General features: G+C 40.7%; 1 protein-coding gene across 1 annotated transcript in view; it reads left to right on the forward strand.

The window, feature by feature from the left end:
• LOC126481728 (uncharacterized) overlaps positions 1 to 19,564 on the forward strand; it is a 160,738-nt gene that overhangs the window by 18,486 nt on the left and 122,688 nt on the right. The gene's annotated exons all lie outside the window — the stretch shown is intronic.

Here is a 19,564-nt window from a genome sequence, read left to right on the forward strand (position 1 = left end):
AAGATGAGTGAGCGCACTGTGTGAGTCGTGGATAAGATCCTTGAATCCGTGTTTAGTTGTATCTGTGGTTCATTTGGAGGTCAGTCAGTCTTGCAGCCCCGGTCATTCTTTTTTGAGACTTTGTAGCGAGCATTTGAGCTTTTCAGAGAATGAGACCTTTTTTGTGTAAATCTGGGAGAAATTATCTAGAAGACTTCACTATGGAGAGGAAAACTCTTTTATAATACTTTCTCGTTCTTTATACTGATGGACAAAATTTTGGAGGAGTTTAAAGGTAAGGAAGGCATTCGCAAGAATGAAATGTTTGTTTGTCAGAACTATTAATTAAAGGAAATCTTTGTCCTTCAGAGAACTAATAATTTTTATAATTAATCTAAATTTGATTTCTTTGTTTTTAATTATGTCACGAATAACTCAATTGGATGAAATGTTCTTTTCTTTCTTTTCTTTTTCTTAAGAGAATTTTGTAGTTGTTGGAGTCTTGTTTTTGTCAATAATCAGAGTGTGATGTCTCAAGAAGGATTTTCTGTAAAATTAAACCCAATTTCATGATCCATAGTAACGTTTTGAATATTTTGTCGCGTGCGTGTTGCTGCTTACCACACGAAGTCACAGATTGTTTCTGACAAGCAAAAAGAAAGAAATCAGTAGTGAGCAGTTTATTTCCCTTCTGCTGCTGCATCCGCTGCTCTGTATTTGCTTTCGATAACGTCAGTAGTTCAGACACCAAACCAGCTTCCTGAGCCAGAGGTAGGTCACTTTTATTTCAGGACAGGCCTCACCTTCCATTCTTGAGCAGACTGCGTGTAGTCGGGATCGTCAGGTATCGTGTTAGCAAGGAGATTAGATTCAGTGAACAGTGTCGGTAATTTTAAACAATTATTTTCTTCCGAGTAGAGCAGTAATTTATTTTTGTGGATATTCAAAGCCGAACACTTCACTTCGTATCAAGTATCTTTCACAATGTGTTTCGGTAATGAATTTTAGTTATACAGTTTCCATTGAGCACACAATTAGTTCCTTTTGCCACTTAGATTCAGTTTCTTTATTTCAAATTTTGCATATCACAAAGTTTAAAGTTTTATTTCACGGCACCGTTCACATGCGCAACACAGGGACAACCAGCAACTGAATACGTTATCCAAAGGACACGTTACATGAGGAGAAAGTTTCTGAAAATATACTCAGTTTTATTACAAAGAGACAAACTTTTATAGAAAGCTCACACACTTCCTGGGGATAGTTTCCGCCTGTCTTCAAAAGTCTGCCAATTGAGTTTCTTCCGCTTCTCTAACATCTCTGTGATACTCTAACGGGTCAAACAAATGTTTGACCATTGGTGCTGTCCTTCTCTGTAAACGTTCAAGTAACTCTGATAGCCTTATTTGGTACAGATCCCACAGTGATTTGTAGAGAGGAAGTTTCCCTTATTTTAAAATCATCTGTGCGACATGAGATATATCTTGGAGGAATAATACGTTTCTTCTTTCGTCTTGGAATGTTGAATGTTGAAATTTTAAAAGAAAGTCAGCTCCTCGCTTGGATGTCTTGAGCTGGTAAACCATTTCTGCAACGCTCTATAGGAGCTGACCAAACAAGTTTGTGACGATTAGTGCAGCTCTTGACTGAATCTTCTCTTCCTCTAAGTCGTCTTGCCAGTTCTCTCGGACGAGTGAACGTTACTCAAGGAGCTGTCGAACTAAATTTTGTAAGCACGGCCTTTGTTTATGAACAGTGCTTCCTTAAGATTCCTCCAGTGTTTTCCTTAGTGTAGTATCTGCCATCGCCTCACCACTCGCCTTGGCAACTTGCTGTAAATGTTCGTAAATGTAAAATTTTCCGCTTCACAAAACGAAATAACGTAGTACCTTATGAGTATAATATCAGCCAACTCATACAAATATCTGAGTTTAACACTTTGTAGGGATATGAATTGGAATGATCACATAGGCCTAGTTGTGGGTAAAGCAGATAGGAGACTTCGGTTTATTGGCATATTACTTGGGAAGTGCAATCGGTCTACGAAGGAGATTGGTTACAAATCACTCGTGCGACCGGTTCTAGTGTATTGCTCAAGTGTGTGGGACCCGTACCAGATAGGACTAACAGGGGATGTTGAACATATACACAGAAGGGGAGCAGGAATAGTGACAGGTTTGTTTAATCTGTGGGAGGGTGTCACAGATATACTGGAGGAACTGAACTGGAAGACTCTTGAAGATAGAGGTAAACTACCCCGAGAAACTCTATTAACAAAGTTCCAAGAACTGACTTTAAATGATTACTCTAGGTACGTACTCCAACCTCCTACGTATCGTTCATATAGGGATCGTGAGGGTAAGATTAGAATACTCACTGCTAGCACAGAGGCATTCAAACAACCATTCTTCCCGCGCTCCATAATTGAATAGAACAGGAACAAACGTAGCCTCTAACATGCACTTCACAGTGGTTTGCAGAATATAGACGTAGAAATGTAGGTAGTCGTTGCATCTGGTACTGTTGTCGTTAGAGTGCGGCGCTCTAGGTCTAGAACATGAGCTTCCGTACACAGCGAGTGACCAAAAATGACATTTTCCCTGCTTGGCTGACAGCTCGGGAACCCACAATTCACCAAAATTGTATTTGATTCCGCGAGTGCTGTTCTAGATAGCTTTAACGCTCTGATTACGGATTCCATGGTATATTATTTTTATAGGGAAATACAGTACGTACAGTACCCTTAAGAATTTTTGTGATTATACACATTATATACATATTCGGTGAAGTATCCAAGTCAGCACATTAATACACAAAAAAGTCTACATTCAAATAATTAGAAACAGATCGTGCCTTTTTTGTTTTAATGATATTGACACTTGGCAAGTAATCCCTTTGTCGCACATTTCCGCCAGTCGTTGTAGATTTATTACATTTTTACATTTTGTAATGAACCTTTCTGCTAGTAAGGGGGATAAAGGTGAGCCTATTGCCAGACCATCTGCTTGCTGATAATAGCTCCCTAGAAAATAGAAATAAGTTTGATTCAAACAACGTTCCACTGTATTAAGAATGCTCAGCTGCTCTTCTGGACTTACGTTGTTTGAATACAATGATTGTGACACAGTATCTACATAGTCTTTCACTGTGGAAAATATAAACCAGTGGCACACTAACATAAGTGGCACGGAGTTTCGGGGCGCCCAGTATAAATTTCCTGGACATTGTTTTAAAGATAGAAGACAGCAACCGTAAATTAAAAATTTACGAAAAGATTCCTTCACTGGCACATTCATCCCGGCTTCCTCCCAACATCCTACAACCTACAAATGTGCAGCATTCCACCACATGATCCACCGCCTCCTTTCTATCCCTATGTCCCAAGAAGACTTTGACCAGGAACTTAACACAATAAAAGCAATAGCCACGAATAACGAATTAAACCCCAACAGTATTTATAAAATACTACTTAAAAAGGTGAAGAGGGAAGCCAGATCCCTATTATCCCCAATGAAAAACACAGGGGACAAACTTGAAAAAAAGTGGTGAAGATTACCTTTTATAGGAAAAACATCAAATAGCATAAGTAACATCGTGAAAGCAAAGGGTTTCACTGTGTTTTTCTATGTTCCTCAGACAATAGTTAGGTCGAACGAGTGTTTTGTAAGCCACCTCCTTTGTTGATGGACTACATTTTCTAAGGACTCTCCTAATGAATCTCAACCTGGCACGCGCCTTACCAACAATTAATTTTATATGATCATTCCACTTCAAATCGTTCCGGACGCATACTCCCAGATATTTTACAGAAGTAACTGCTACCAGTGTTTGTTCCGCTATCATATAATCATACAATAAGGGATCCTTCTTTCTACGTATTCGCAATAGGGAATCAGTAATGTACTTGAAATTGGGCTTATAACCCGAAACCTAGGTTGTGCAGTAACATTAATAATAAAACTGTGAAACAGGGCAAAAAACAGTGTTTGTTTAGCTATCTACAAGGGGCTTAATCACACACACGATGGACTGCTGAGTTCTTGCAGAGTTCCTCAATCATTTTGCCCACACGTTGCGTTACGTATTCATTCCTGAAGCTCTTATGTGGGCTGCAGACACATCAACGTCTTCTGCTGTTATGGGAAGCCGTCTTCTTCCTCCGAGCTTAACATTTCCCTAAGCCTGCTAAGTCTCACTGTAGGCCCGAATAGACGACAAAACATTGTGACCACTGCCCATCGCGACGCTGGGCTGATGGCGTCGCGGGCACGTGACGCGGTAACAAAAGTACGTAAGCGGAGCACACGCGGGCAGGGAATCACACTGGCGAAGATACGGGCTGCAAGTGGGGAAATACATTGAAATAAGTGACTTTGACAAAGGGAAGATTATTATGATGTAGAGTCTGTGAACCAGTATCTCGGAAACGGCGGAGCTCATAGAATGGTCACGTACTACTGTCGTGAGCATCTGCGGAAAGGTGTAGAAGGACAGTGAAGCTAAGATTAGGTACTAAATGGCTGGACGTCCTCGACTCTTCACAGAACGTGGGGTTCGGAGGCCTGTCTCCTCGGTAAAGTAGGATACATGGTAATCTGTGGCATCTCTGCCAAAAGAGCGTAATGCTGGTACAAGGACTTCGGAGCACACCGTTCACCGTACACTGCTGAACATGGAGCTCCGCAGTACACCACCCCCACATGTTCACATGTAGACCTAATGACATCGTCAGTTACATTTGCAATGGGCACGGGACCATGGGAATTCGACTGTCGATCAGTCGAAACGTGTTGGCTCTTCGACTGAATCACATTTAGCCACATTAGGTCGATGGTAGTTTACAAAAACGCCATCATCGAGGTGAAAGGCGGCTTGAAACGTGCAGCGCGTCACGGGCGCAGGCTGGGGGGGGGGGGGGGGCGGTGTTATGCTATGGCAGACATTCTCGTGCGCTTGTACGGGACCTGTGGTAGTAATCGAAGACATGCTGACAGTTAGGAACCATCTGCATCCCTTCATGCTTGATGTTGTAAGTAGGCTGTTTACGTTTTTATGTTGGTAACGCCACGTAGCGCTCTGTATGAAAATCATTGACTGTGCTATGTGCACTCTGTGGCTGGTTGGCATTGTTGAAATATTCGCTATTGTAGTGGTGGGCACTTGGATGTGAACAGCGCATAGCGTTGCGCAGTTGGAGGTGAGCCGCCAGCAGTGGTGGATGTGGGGAGAGAGATAGCGGAGTTTTGAGAGCGGATGATCTGGACATGTGTGGTGTCACCGCCAGACACCACACTTGCTAGGTGGTAGCCTTTAAATCGGCCACGGTCCGTTAGTATACGTCGGACCCGCGTGTCGCCACTGTCAGTGATTGCAGACCGAGCGCCACCACACGGCAGGTCTAGAGAGACTTACTAGCACTCGCCCCAGTTGTACAGCCGACTTAGCCTGAGATGGATCACTGACAAATACGCTCTCATTTGCCGAGACGATAGTTAGCATAGCCTTCAGCTACGTCATTTGCTACGACCTAGCAAGGCGCCATAGTATTTGATAGTGAGATTCTATTAATGTATCATCAAGAGCGATGTTCTACAATTATGGATTAAAGTTAAGTATTATATCAACTACGTACTTTATTTGCTACTATTAATTCCCTTAACTGTTCCAGACCTCGCGCCAGCCTGCGTGAGCTTAAGAGCGTGCCTTTCGGCTTCCTCTCATAGTGACTTGGCTGTCTTGCCAAGTCACAACAACATGTGTCCATCAGAGACAGTAAATTTGTAAGACTGGATGTCATGAACTGATATATATATTATGACTTTTGAACACTATTAAGGTAAATACATTGTTTGTTCTCTATCAAAATCTTTCATTTGCTAACTACGCCTATCAGTAGTTAGTGCCTTCAGTAGTTTGAACCTTTTATTCAGCTAGCAGTATTGGCGCACGCTGTATTGCAGTAGTTTGAGTAACGAAGATTTTTGTGAGATAGGTGATTCATGAAAGGCATAGGTTATTGTTAGTCAGGACCATTCTTTTGTAGGGATTTTTGAAATTCAGATTGCGTTGCGCTAAAAATATTGTGTGTCACTTTAAGCACGGTCATTTATAATTTTTCTAAGGGGACGTTTCAATGTCTCCCGCGAAGGCGATGTCATATTTCAGTAGTATAACTGTCTGTGTCTTGGAGCCAGTGGTTTGAGGAGCATTATGATGAACTCACGTTCAAGTGTTGGCGACCACATTCGCCTGATGTAAGTGCTATGGAACGCATCTGCGTCGCTATCGTGCGCCATCAATGCGTACGCAAATCAGCGGCTCGTGAATTGCGTGACCTGTACGTAGACATCTAAAGTCACATACCTCCATAAACCTACCAACAAACTGTCGGCTCTCCGATACGCAGAATCAGTGATGTATTTCTTTCCAAAGGCGGACAAACAAGCTATTAAGCAAGTGGTCATAATGTTTTGGCTCATCCGTGTATGTAGGGTCCTAACTTTTCTGACAGCTCGGGCGGGAGACGTTAGAAGCCGACTGCCATGCTCAGTGAGCTGTCCCCCTTCCGAACGGGTCTTCATGTTTGAAAAAGAACAAGTCCAAAAGTCTATATCACAAGCAATTTATTCAAAGTATCGTTAGCAGTCATCTGAATGTTTGAAATTACAGTAATCGAGAGGAAGACAAAGTATTAGCGCTTCTCTCATCCTCACAAGGTACTGGAAAACACTGTGTGGTGTAATGGGAGACGGACTTGCCTGTTAGTCCTAGAAAATAGAAAATATGCAATTGTAAAAACACAAACGATGACTGACAACCGGAAGAGACTTTGTCAGAAGCGAGTGCCCAGAGAAACGATTTTTTTTTTTAAATTTTCATCAGGAGATGGAAATTACTGAACGCCTCCCTATTCTGATCACGATTTATGGTTAACGATCTTTCGATATAATTTCTACGATGAGCAAAGGAAGAACTCTTACGCTGCGTGGCTTTGAAGTAAGTCAAGATAACATCGCAAATGTGACCGATAAGAGTAGCGATAGGGCTATAATTAGCGCCTTTAATCGTATTTAAATCCACTGCATACAGAAAAAGCAGTGATTAATCCATCCAGAAATTGAACGTTGTTACGTGACTTCAATCGAAAATTACTCTTCAAATTAAATGTGCCTACAATTTTAAAGTTTTAATTTGAAAGCTGAAATTTACAATAAATATCGTTCGGAACTCAGCGTTACGAACAACATCTTAAAAACATTGCGTTGCTCGAGATGTTTCTTCGAGAGCACATTTTCACTGATAAGATACAATGTATGCAGCAACCCTTTATTATCAATATTCCACGGTATATAATACATTAGGATTACATTGTGTATTTAACGAACTTTTGCATTCTGCTGCACAGGTTCTGCGAGTAAAAGGTAAAGCAAAACACAAAATCATATCCTAGACATCGAAAGGTACCACCACTTCTGTCTTACATGGTAACTAACATCAAATGGTCAAAGATGTCCAATTCATTTACCATGCATCTTAGTGCATTCACCATCTTAGTTCATTCACAATAACTTTACATTGATCTAAAGGTACATTAAGACTGAAAACCAACACCAACAAACAAAAACACACAGTTGTTGAAGTTCGGCAAATTTGTAACTGTTCTGAGTTTGACAAACTTACAACTTTCGTCAACTGTTGTAAAAACCCAGAAAATGACGCATGTGGTCCGGAAGATTTTTGTTAAAAATAGTAACCCATGAAGTCTATAATCCTGTATTGGAGGAGGAACCTTGTATTGCAAACGAGGTGTCCAAAATTTTCTCAGAGTGACATGTGAGCAATTCGAAGAACCCTTTGAGAGTATTAGCACTTCATATTCAACAGAAAGACACAAATTTTAGAGCTGCAATATCACCAACAGAACAACGTCAATTTTTGGCAACAGGTGACACATGTACAAATTTATTGTACTCTCATCGAATATCAGTGGCCAAGATTAACGAAACTGTGCCTAGAGTGTGCCGTGTTATCTTGCATGTACTCAAGGATTTTATTATTTTACTATCTATACATTCTTAATACATTAATACACGCAATTATCGATACATACTACATATTCAGTTCCCTCCCAATATCTCACCATCTTGTCGTATCAGTTTGCCTTAGTAGTTGGCGGACACTTCAACTTTAAGTAAAAAATATAAGTTGCCAGAACCACTTTAAACATATGCACCTACACTCAAACACAATGTCCTTGCCAGCATTTCCCTCTGAAAGGACGTGATCAAAATATATTCTAATACCCAAAATGAACATCGCTGTCACTATCTTAAACATTAAAAGACTGTTAAGTTAAAATAATTTATTCATAAAATTATTGAATCAAAATACAACCTATAGAGGTTTCTCAGCTTTAGTTTCTTACAAAAGCTGAATAGTTACTTCTGTGGAGCAGTCACCGTTATATAAATACAAGAAAGAAACGAAGCAGACGACACGGCAATGCGCAAGCGCCACTCACCCAAATGTTCACTGACCATAAGCTGTAAACACAAAACAAAACTTCCCTCAACTAGTTTTACAAACTCGGGATTTCAAACAACTGCTGACAACAGTTGAAAGCTAAGTCCGACTTCAAGCTTACAACTGTTCCGAGCGGAGTGTTTTGGAGATGGTTTTCAGTGTGAAGTTTCCTTAACAAGAAAGCAGATACGCAGCTGTCAATTTCTATACCGCGTTCACTGGGTCTAGAACTAAGTCAGACTTCGAGATCTAAGCAGTTGTTAGCCGCGTGTGTTGGAGACGATTTTCGGTGTGTTGGTATCTTGAAACGGAAACTGTTAAGCATATTCCTAAACCACATACTGTAGTATCTGCTACCTTATTTTACTCACGCAACTCTAGTAAGACGAGCAAGATCAGATTTATGAAAAGTTACGACATCTTAGTTTGAACTGTTACCTCGGTGAGTAATGATGCAGTATCTCTTCATCTTTCAATGCGGTTTAAGGAAGTATTTGCTTTACTATAGATAGCAACCAAAAAAGCACTCACCGCTCTTAGACGCACTGTGTTGTTCTGTGTGAAATACCAGTGGCAACAGTACGCAGGAATGCAACGAATATTATTTTGTGCGAGACATCGGAGAACTGAGTTTTTTCGGGAGAGAGTCTTTGTAAAATCAAGCCATTGTTCTAACACCCAAATCTCCAGATATCAGACAATCATATTGGTACCAAACGTTATAGATCGATAGAGTATCAACCAAAACACCGATTTAGTTCGTACTATGTGCTGTCGTCCAGTATAGCATGCATAAACGGTAATTAAAAGTAACACTAGAACTACGGAGCAAAGGGAAAGTGTATCTGTTCAAATGGTTCAAATGGCTCTGAGCACTATGGGACTTAACTTCTGAGGTCATCAGTCCCCTAGAACTTAGAACTACTTCAACCTAACTAACCTAAGGACATCACACACATCCATGCCCGAGGCAGGATTCGAACCTGCTACCGTAGCGGTCGCGCGGTTCCAAACTGTAGCGCCTAGAAACGCTCGGTCACAACGGCCGGCAAAGTGTGTCTGTGAGCAAGTATTGTGCAGATCATGAGTGAGTGAGTTGATACAACGTGAGGTCGTCGTGTCAAAGGTCTCGCCTTCAAACCCAGAGATGACAATTTTTGTTTAACTGTTTACGCGTGGAACTCTTATACGGGAGAACATTTTCCTGACATGTAAAAGGACTTTCCGGAGTTTGTAGCAATGTTGTTTTGGCAGTCTGCTTTCGCTTCATTAGTTAAAAGTAGCGAACCTATAGAAGACATTTGTATAGATAGGTGTGGTAATCTGACGGACATGTTCTACAGAACAGACACAACTCGCAGTGAAGCAGCTAGTGCATTTGTAGTTTCGCAGAATACACATTAGCAATCGGAACAGTAGAATAAAGAAACAGTTGCATCACACGTGCTGAAGTATTAATAGTTGCAATAATAATTATGATTATAGTGTTCTTCATGACCTGAACGTATAAAATAAATTACCAGAAGACTAAATCAAAATTCACCTTATTTCGGCAAGCACGCTCCATTTGCCAATCGCTATTATTACTATTACTTCCGCGCGTGTGACGCAATTGTTTCTTTTTTTCTGTTCTGATTGTATGATCTGTGAAACTACAAATTGTGCCCTACAGGTTTGATACTTTCAACGAAACGAAGCGAACACAGACTATCAAGAGAACATTGCTGAAAACTGCCCTTTTACATTTCATAAGCATGTTGTCCCATATGACACATTCATGCATAATACAGTAAAAAATTGTCATCATTGTGGTATGAACCGAGGACCCCTGATACTTCCCCACGGAAGCCATACATATTCTTTACCCATAGTTATGCTCCTTAGTTCTGGTTTTAATTTTAGTTAACATTTTCGCTCGTTCTGCTGGACGACAACACACAGCACGAACTAAATCCGAGTTTCGGTTGATACTCTTTCGATATACAACGTTTGGTACTGATATGAGTGACATCTGGAGGTTTGGGTATAAGACGCCATTGCGGAAATTCTGATCACAAGACAGTTTAAGTCATTAATCCTAAAGAATTATTGCTAGAATTTGTTCGAATTTATCTAGGGAAAGTGTCCTCTGAAGAATACGACCTGATTTATATGCAAAAAGGTATGTGTTGGTGATTACGTTAATCAGCACAATTCTACTTTTTTCCGTAACTGGCATGGAAACATCTAATCTTTGTTTTCGGGTATGCTGATAACCACAATGTTAATCAAAATGCAAGATTTGCTCTCGTTTTGAAGTTATAATAACTTTATGTTGTTGGCTATCCACGTACTCGTGTTTATCTTGGTGTTATCCCTGGGAGGAAGGTCACTTAAGGCGTTTGTAGTTTTCTGCTGATGATTCCCTGCTTAATGTCCAGCAGTAATAGGCTAACACTGATGTACTCCACCTTAGCTGGTATCTCATTTCCATGTTCACACCACCATTGTCAGGAAAGAAGTCGAAGTGGGAATCTAGGAAACTTAACTTTAAGAACACGTTGCACCCCATTCCGATGTAGGAGTGCAGAAGATTTACCACAAGATCCTTTTAGTTTACTGCCCTTTTATTTCCTAGGATGTTTGTTGACACTTGAACAAAGGCATTGCAACCTAACGCTTCATCGGTTTGGGTATCTGGGGCCCACAAAAATCCCCTCTTTTATTTTCGCCTCACTAAAACGCGAGAGTTTATTCATTAAGCCCAGTTTTATACAAAGAGTAGGGATAATTATGTTCTTGAATTCGACAAGTGCTTCGTGCGTAACATTGTAAGATCGTAGTTCAAGTGATGGCAATTAGGCCAATCTTTCTTTTTTATAATGGAGTGTTTTTTCGTGGCTGTCCCAGACGGACAGGAAGCAACAGAATTTGGCGTAGTCTTGCTGTAGTCCAAGTAATATGCGTACGACTTTCAGACCCACGGAAATCTGTCATTTAAACGTGTCATAGTTCAATCGCAATAACAACTGTTTCATGTTATTGTATGTTTCTTTCAAATGAAGGGCTTATTTCAATAGTGGTACAAGTCCATTACCTCCACTTTCCTGTCTATAATGCTTTTGAAATTAATGAGCCAAACAAACAGAAAGAAAGATTCATCTCTAGCAAGAAGCCATATGCTAGAATATTTCTGGTATCTCAAGTGCAGATTTTTCAGTGCTCATTTAACTTTAGGACTCTGTATCTCAATATGAACAAAAATAGACTTGTACCACTATCGAAATAAGCCCTTCATATAAGGTGCATACTCAGTGTGAATCGATGATAACACGTTGCCATTAGACAGTAGCACACACTTGCGATTTACTTCGGAGGAGTCGATAAACAATCTCCACTGATCACTTTTTAGTCAACGCCCACAACTACCACTAGCCCCTCTCTTCCTTTAGAAAAATGGAAGGAATGGCATATAGCGGCAACGGAACGCAGTCACATTCGCCGTTTTATCAAGACAAACCCAGTGTTGTAATCTAGACACCAACAGTTCCGCTTTACCTTTCAGCAGTTCCAGATCTCTCAGTAAATCATGAAGTTCATACTGTGTACAGTCATCGTTGCACACAAAAGCAGGACCTCTTGAAGAACTGGGTTTTAAAAGTGATGTTGCGGCACTGGTTTCACTACCATCCTCGGCAGTGTTACAGTCAGGTGGGTCAGGAACAGCCAGTCTGTCCCCGGGAGGCACTGGTCGCGTCGCCGATGCTATGTTAGGATTTGGCAAGGAATATCATGTGTCAATGGAGTTCTCATACAAAAGTAACAATCGTTCACATCGTTTGATGGTTCTCGCCATATCATGGGTACAGCAAAGCCCACGGAAGCTCTTTTACGATTCAGTCACGAATGAAAGCTCGACACACAAGATATGCAACATACATGGGGAGTCCATGGCTTGTCTTGGTCCCCGACTTCACAGCCAAAGTATAGTCTACAGACCGGCCGCTGTGGTCTCGCGGTTCTAGGCGCTCAGTTCGGAGCCGCGCGACTGCTACGGTCGCAGGTTCGAATCCTGCCTCGGGCATGGATGTGTGTGATGTCCTTAGGTTGGTTAGGTTTCATTAGTTCTAAGCTCTAGGGGACTGATGACCACAGATGTTAAGTCCCATAGTGCTCAGAGTCATTTGAACCATTTTTTATAGTCTACACTCCTTCCTTAATATACGGCCTTATTGGCCTCTTTTGCGATTTCAATGAAGCCTGTCCGCAAATTAGCAAAACTTGTCAGCACTGTTCACGGATTTGCGACGCATATTGCATCACAGGAATTACAGTTACCACACGCACTAACTATACTTCAGTAACACGTTCTTCGAGCACATGAACAGAACACAGCCTGTAACAGACAGAAACTACGCTTAAATGAAACATGCTCCGGTCCTCTCACCCTCTTCCCCTTTCCCTTGTTGCCGCGACCCCGGGCTAAAAATAGTGAAAAAAGCACACACAGCTGTTGTTGTCAGAAACTTCACCACACTGACTACCATCAGCGGGATTTCGAAGCCTGTGTTGAAAAGGACTGATAACAAATTCTAACAAAGTATATTATAGTTAAATGCATTCTCCTGTGACTAGGAAATGACAGTTAATTCGAGTTTTTCGTTGCCGTTTTCGTTGTCAGCGTGCTCGATTTATTTCATCCCAGTTACATTTTTATCGTTGGTTAGTGTTATTTTCAAAAAAAAAAATGGTTCAAATGGCTCTGAGCACTATGGGACTCAACTGCTGAGGTCATTAGTCCCCTAGAACTTAGAACTAGTTAAACCTAACTAACCTAAGGACATCACAAACATCCATGCCCGAGGCAGGATTCGAACCTGCGACCGTAGCGGTCTTGCGGTTCCAGACTGCAGCGCCTTTAACCGCACGGCCACTTCGGCCGGCCTGTTATTTTCATTGAAACTGAATTACGAAGTACTACGGCGTCTGAATCGTGCAGACTGGACTGGTAATATAAACCACGGGCAGTTTTATTTGGAAGAAGACTATTGTTCTTTTCTGAATGTATTAATGAAATCTACTTGAGGATCATCCAGTTTTCATTAATTACACTATCATAGCACATCGACGGATTCCGGTTGATCTATAGTGAGAGGGTCACAACTTTATATGAGGTTTCAGCTTTCGCCGAGAAGTCGCAGCTTCATCGAAGAGCAGGTGACTAGATTCTCCAGAAAACTGTACAACCACTGCCTTACTCAAAGTATAGTAGAGAATTTTACGCTGTTCAGTATAGCACTCACAAGAAGAAAAAACTGCTACGCTAACTTTAAGTAAGATTCTTCATCTGGTATGCAATACATTTCATGATGTTAAAGTCAACCAGTACAGAGTTACTCCGAGTTAGCGTCCTTTTCTTTATTTTCATTTCTTTTGAGAGATATATATAACTCGTAGTTCATGTTACTTTTTTTGATTGAACCACTATAGAAAACTTTACTTTTCTTTAATCAGACACTGCGAGTAATTGTTTGAGAAGATGGAACACTTATTTCGAGACTTCGGTAGTTTCAACTTTTTCGAATTCTTTGTTCGCTCAGCATATTTTTCAATCACTTTTGCGCTGAGGGCTACTTTTTCACGCTTTTACTTGGTCTGTGCACCGTTTCGTAATGTTGTCACGTACCCAACGAAATCAACATCAAGGAACGAATTCAAAACGATTTTTTTCACGCTAATTCTCAGCCTGAAATAATGAATATGAATGAGTGAGAAACCAGCAGCTGCTGTCGTAGCAAATGAAGTGATATTTAGTTCTTTCATATAAGAATATCAAATCGTAAGTAAATCTTTAAAACAGTTTAACTGATTGCATCGAATATCCTGACCGCAAATGCTGTCATCCAAGGAACGGGAAAAACGCTTCCACTTAATAATATTGGTTGTTTCCCCATTTTTTTGCCTTTTTTCCTGTCCGTATATCACCTCAATACATTTAAAATCAATAAAATTTAGAAGCTTCTCGTAGTCTCCCTGAGAATTCACAGACCCTAAATTGAATATGTATATGGAATCCACGTTTGATGGTGTTGGAAAGGCCAAACTTATGCGGAGTCATTCAAAATGATCTAGACATTTTCAAGTGATTGTAAAAAATTTATCGAGGTTTATATGTATGGAAACAGCAACACAAGAGGTTTTCTTGTGCCATTTCCACAAATGTTCAAATGTGCGTGCCATTAGTCACAAGCCCACGTCCAGTCTATGGTCTACTTCGGGCAAAACTCGCCCTAAAGTGTCAGCATAGATGTAAGTCACAGTTACGCAGATACGTTCTCTTAAGTCAGCGATGTTGTTATAGGCAGGTGGAGGAGTGAAAACAGTGTCTTTGATGTAACCTCACAGGCAAAAGCCATGCAGTATCAAGTGCTTAGAACGTGGGAGCCAAGACAGCAACTGGAGAGTGCCAGCCCAGCTGACGCACGACAGCTCTATCGTCGTATCAGCGCAATAGCGAAGAACTCAAGAACATCTTTTTGAAGTGCAGTGGAGCGCCATCCTACAGACAAGTCGAATTATCACCGTCCTCTTGCAGTCGAAGCATGACCTAAGCAAAACGTCTTCTTCGTTGGTCTGGCAGCAATGTTGCTTCAGATGAGTGGCGCCCTACGACGTCGCCCTCGGACCGGGCGACACATGTGAAAAAAGGTCAGAGCTCAGAATTTCACGTAAGGTCGGTTAACCAGGTCACACTGGCACAACCTTAGTTCTGCCCAACGATACTGTGGGCGTGCTACACGATGGTGAGGTCGTCGCATTCCTTCTTACCCCATTTCACACCTTCTTTTGACGTCTCTGTCGTGGAGGTCAGAACCACGACCCCCAAGGGCTAAAATCACGTGATTTTCTAATGAGTGGCCGAGAAAAACATTTCAGAGACACCGCCGCTCAAAACCGACAGGAAAGGGCCTCAAGTGTGGCATAAAACACGTAAAGGGCGCCAATAAAACCACTCCTACCTTTAGGACGTTGATTCCCACGCGTTTCGCAGTCGAAAACCACAGTTCGCTGTGCGGTGGGCAACGTGATAACTTTCTTGACAACCTTTGACACAGCTGACAGCCCCAGACGATTCAACCCTTCACTACGGACCTTATGTGTTAGCAAACTAGAGATTGACCAAACGGTTGTTTTGGAGTATTTGTTACCACGGTTACAGTTATTTTTCACTACCTAATTCACCAGACGGGGTTACAGTGAAATAAATAGGTGGAATCAATCAGTTTATTTTATCAGTATCACTATAACTGCCAGCAGCACGAAGTGGTAGGAATGTGTATGAATCGTGCCACAACCTCAGCTAATTAACTGTCCAGTACATTTCAGTTAATGTTTGAACGGTCATTAGTGTTTCACAGTATACGTATACAGATTATCGGTCACTATTAGGAATATTATCCTCGCAGCTGCAACAGAAAGTACACGGAACTTGTAACACCGCAGCTCTTATGCTGTATGGATTCATTTTGCTTTATTTAATGTTACATTGTTGATCGCCTGTGAATGTGTTCAAATCGATAGCATAAAATTGTGTATTCTTTTCTTTGTCAAACCTTTGATGTCGTGATTTGATTCTATGCAAAGTAGTGTATCTGCAATTTGTATTCTTTGTCCCATTTGGAGGGAACAGAACTTACTGTATGTAATTGTAATTTTGTGTGAATAATTTTTTGTAGAAGTGTCAATATGTGAAAATGTTCTGTTTTATTTAATGTATTTGTTTGCTGTTATGTAAATTGCTGATCCTCACTTAGGGTTCTTAGTTAGTTTGTATGTAAATGGTGTAGTGGTTCCCCTCTGGAACGGAAATGCGTAGCGCGCGCAAATTGTGGTTGGCCTAGGTGGAAAAGGTGGAACTGATAGCCAGTCGAAGACGAGCAGTCAGTCGGAGACGAGCCACCAGTCGGAAAGTAGCTACCAGTTTGGGCACTGTCAATGTAAAGGTGCATATCATGCTGATTCAGAGAGAGGCTTTTACTGCTTCTTTCCAATGCCTCGGATGGGTGGATAAATAGTTGGATCTATTCTGGAATTTGTATGAATCATCGCCATGAAGATACGATAAAGTCCGGCAATTCTACCTGTAATTCCACCTACCAACATGCAATTGCCACCACATTGCGCAATCACTGTAACGTAATACTATATTGATGTACAGTGAAGGATCAGCCTAATGGATGTGTTAGTGTGCTGAAATATAAGGTAATTCATATCGGAATTTATTTACCTACCTTGATTTTACTCCTCATCATAACACCTCTCAGGGTCCTCTCCGTTTGAAGTAAAGTGATTACCGAGTGTCCTTACTGAAAGTACGTTGAAGCCTAGAGCTTTGTTAAATAATGCCTCTTGAACTTATTAGAAAGATAGTTAAAGCTAATGTGGTAACAGAGTGAGTTAAAGCAAATGTTATTTGTCCAATAATAATTTTCCTATTGAAACTATTATTTAAAGTGCTGTTACCAACTTCAAACTTTAGGCTGAGTCTTATAAAGTAAATGATCACGTTGTTGTCTGTAGTAAATTCTAAAAAGGAGAGTCAATTCCTTGCAATTTTGTCAACATTGTGTTTCGTTGTAGTAAAAGTGAGAAAGCTGCAGTTGTGAAACGTTACATTCTCATGTATGCCAAGTGTTTGTCTCTCTTGTGTGCATATTAACAGTATAAAGACCACTCAGTTTGTGTAAACCCTGAAAGTGATAGTGTTTTTCTGTACCTGTTATAATTTTGAAAATAGTTCCTGCTGCTCTAACTGTTAGCTTCAATCTTAAAACATATGTGTGTTAGAGTTCATTGCACTCGCGTCTTGCTAAGTCTAGGTTGTGTCTGTTGTGTTGTCCATTATAGTTACTTATACCTACTTTCATAAAAGAGAATGTTAATCTTTCTCTTGCCTAATTAGGCTGGCGACCGTTTCCCTTATTCTATAAACAGTATTGCTAGGCAAAATTTTGTTTGTCACTATTCCAATATTAACGTAATTCTGACTTTCATTTCCGATAAGCCACTTCCATTAGGAACAATACGGTCAACTTAACAAAATTCCTCTCAGAGGGTAACACTGCTCTGTTGCTTTGTGCCATAGTTACTTTTACAAAATTGTTTTATGTTACAACCTGCTTCTGGCATTGAGGTTATGGTACAGTAGTTAGCAGACGGGGAGTGTTATACGTTGCGCCGCGTGACAGGACGTTGTTCAGTTTGCACCTACAGATGGAAAAAATTATAAGTAGTTAGCATTTTACAAACATTGAGTGAACATAAAACGTCCAGCGGCACGAACCTGTACATTACCTGACAGAACTGGTAGTGAAAGTTCAGTTTAAATTAAAAATAAAAGGTGTCAGTACTTAATAATGGCTAAAATGGACAGGAAACTAGAAATAAATCTAGACACGCGAGAGCAGAATGCAACCGAGAGCAGTTCAAGCAGCACACCAACAGATGGCATGACGCGCGAGTTAAATTACGTACGTTATCACGCAGACATCAATAAACAGATCGAAGCTATGTGTGTCGCGCGTACTAAGCAAGACAATATGGGCGATGTTGTCGAAGACAGTGGTTATGTCAATGAATCGCGGGATATGTTCGAATCACCAGAAACTGAGAGGGGTGTAGAATCTGAACACGAAAATGCAGTTGAAACCAAAAGTGAAAAGACACCAGATGTGACTGATTTGTTAAAAATGTTGTCTGCACAAATTGCAGCACAGGGACAACAAAATGCTGCGCAAAATGACAGTATTAAGGTACAAATCGCAGCACTAGGGCAACAAAATGTAGAACAAAGACAGCTAATTGCAGCACAGGGTAGTGATATTAGTAAACAGATTGAGAAAGTTGATGTAAAAGTAGACATTGTGAGTAATGAAATTAAAAACCTCAAAAGCGAAATTACTGTCATCAATGGCAATATTGCCAACATACAAGGACAAATTGATGACATTAACGAAAGATTTGACTCTGAAGTAATTAAAATTCAAGATCAAATTGAACCCTTAGTCTGTACTAAGGTTGACGAAAAGGTATTCGGTATTAAATCCGAAATACAAACAGAGTGTAACGCGGAATTTGCACAGATCAAACAGTCTGTAACAGAAACAAGCAGAGCTCTAACCAAACAGATTCTTACTTGCGAAAAGAAGTATGAGCATAACACTTCACAAATCCAAGGCAAAGTGTATGACTTGGAAAGGAAAATACAAACCGGACCTACACATTTTACTGAAAGAATGCCTCTCAGTAAAATATTAGAGGGCGAGGAAAAATTCGACCCTGCAAAGAGGCATAACGGATGGCACCCCCTAGACTTTGTAAAGAATTGCGAAAGAAATTTTCCTGAATATTTGTCTGATCAGGAAAAAATTAATGTTGTAATTAGTGCACTAACGGGAGAAGCAAAAAGATGGGGGTTGAATCTGGATACTAACCAGATGTATTTTGAAACGTTTAAACAAAAATTTATTGACGAATACTGGTCAGAACAAAAACAAGACCAGTTGTGGCGTGAATTTCTAATGGCCAGGTTGTATGACATCAGAGGTAGGCAAACCATGAAAGAATTCTGCGAATCATGGTACAGAAAACTGATACATTTGAAGGCTAGAAGAACTGAAGCTGAGATCGTTTGGGTTCTTTGGCAGAAACTGCCTGAGGATTCGAAACGATATGTTGGGAGTACACACAGTAGTTTTTCTGCGTTCTTGGAAAGGGTAGAAGATGAAGATCACTGGCGAAGAAATCGCGAGTACCGTCCCCATAATAACAATAATTATTTGCGAGAAAGTAATGACCAAAATGCACAACCTGAAAACGAAAGATATCGTGTAAACGCGATTCAAAGAGGTCGTGCGAGAGGTAGAGGAAATTATACGACGCGCGGCAGAGGATACATAGCACGAAATTCCCAAACTAGAGACGAAATGGAAAACTAAAGACCGCGTGTGTTACGGGCCGGATTCACGCGGAAACCGATTTTGGGCCCAAAGAAAAGATGCCAAATATTAGATTCGAGAAGGAA

Source organism: Schistocerca serialis, chromosome 5 (assembly GCF_023864345.2).
Source record: "Schistocerca serialis cubense isolate TAMUIC-IGC-003099 chromosome 5, iqSchSeri2.2, whole genome shotgun sequence".
Taxonomy (NCBI): domain Eukaryota; kingdom Metazoa; phylum Arthropoda; class Insecta; order Orthoptera; family Acrididae; genus Schistocerca; species Schistocerca serialis.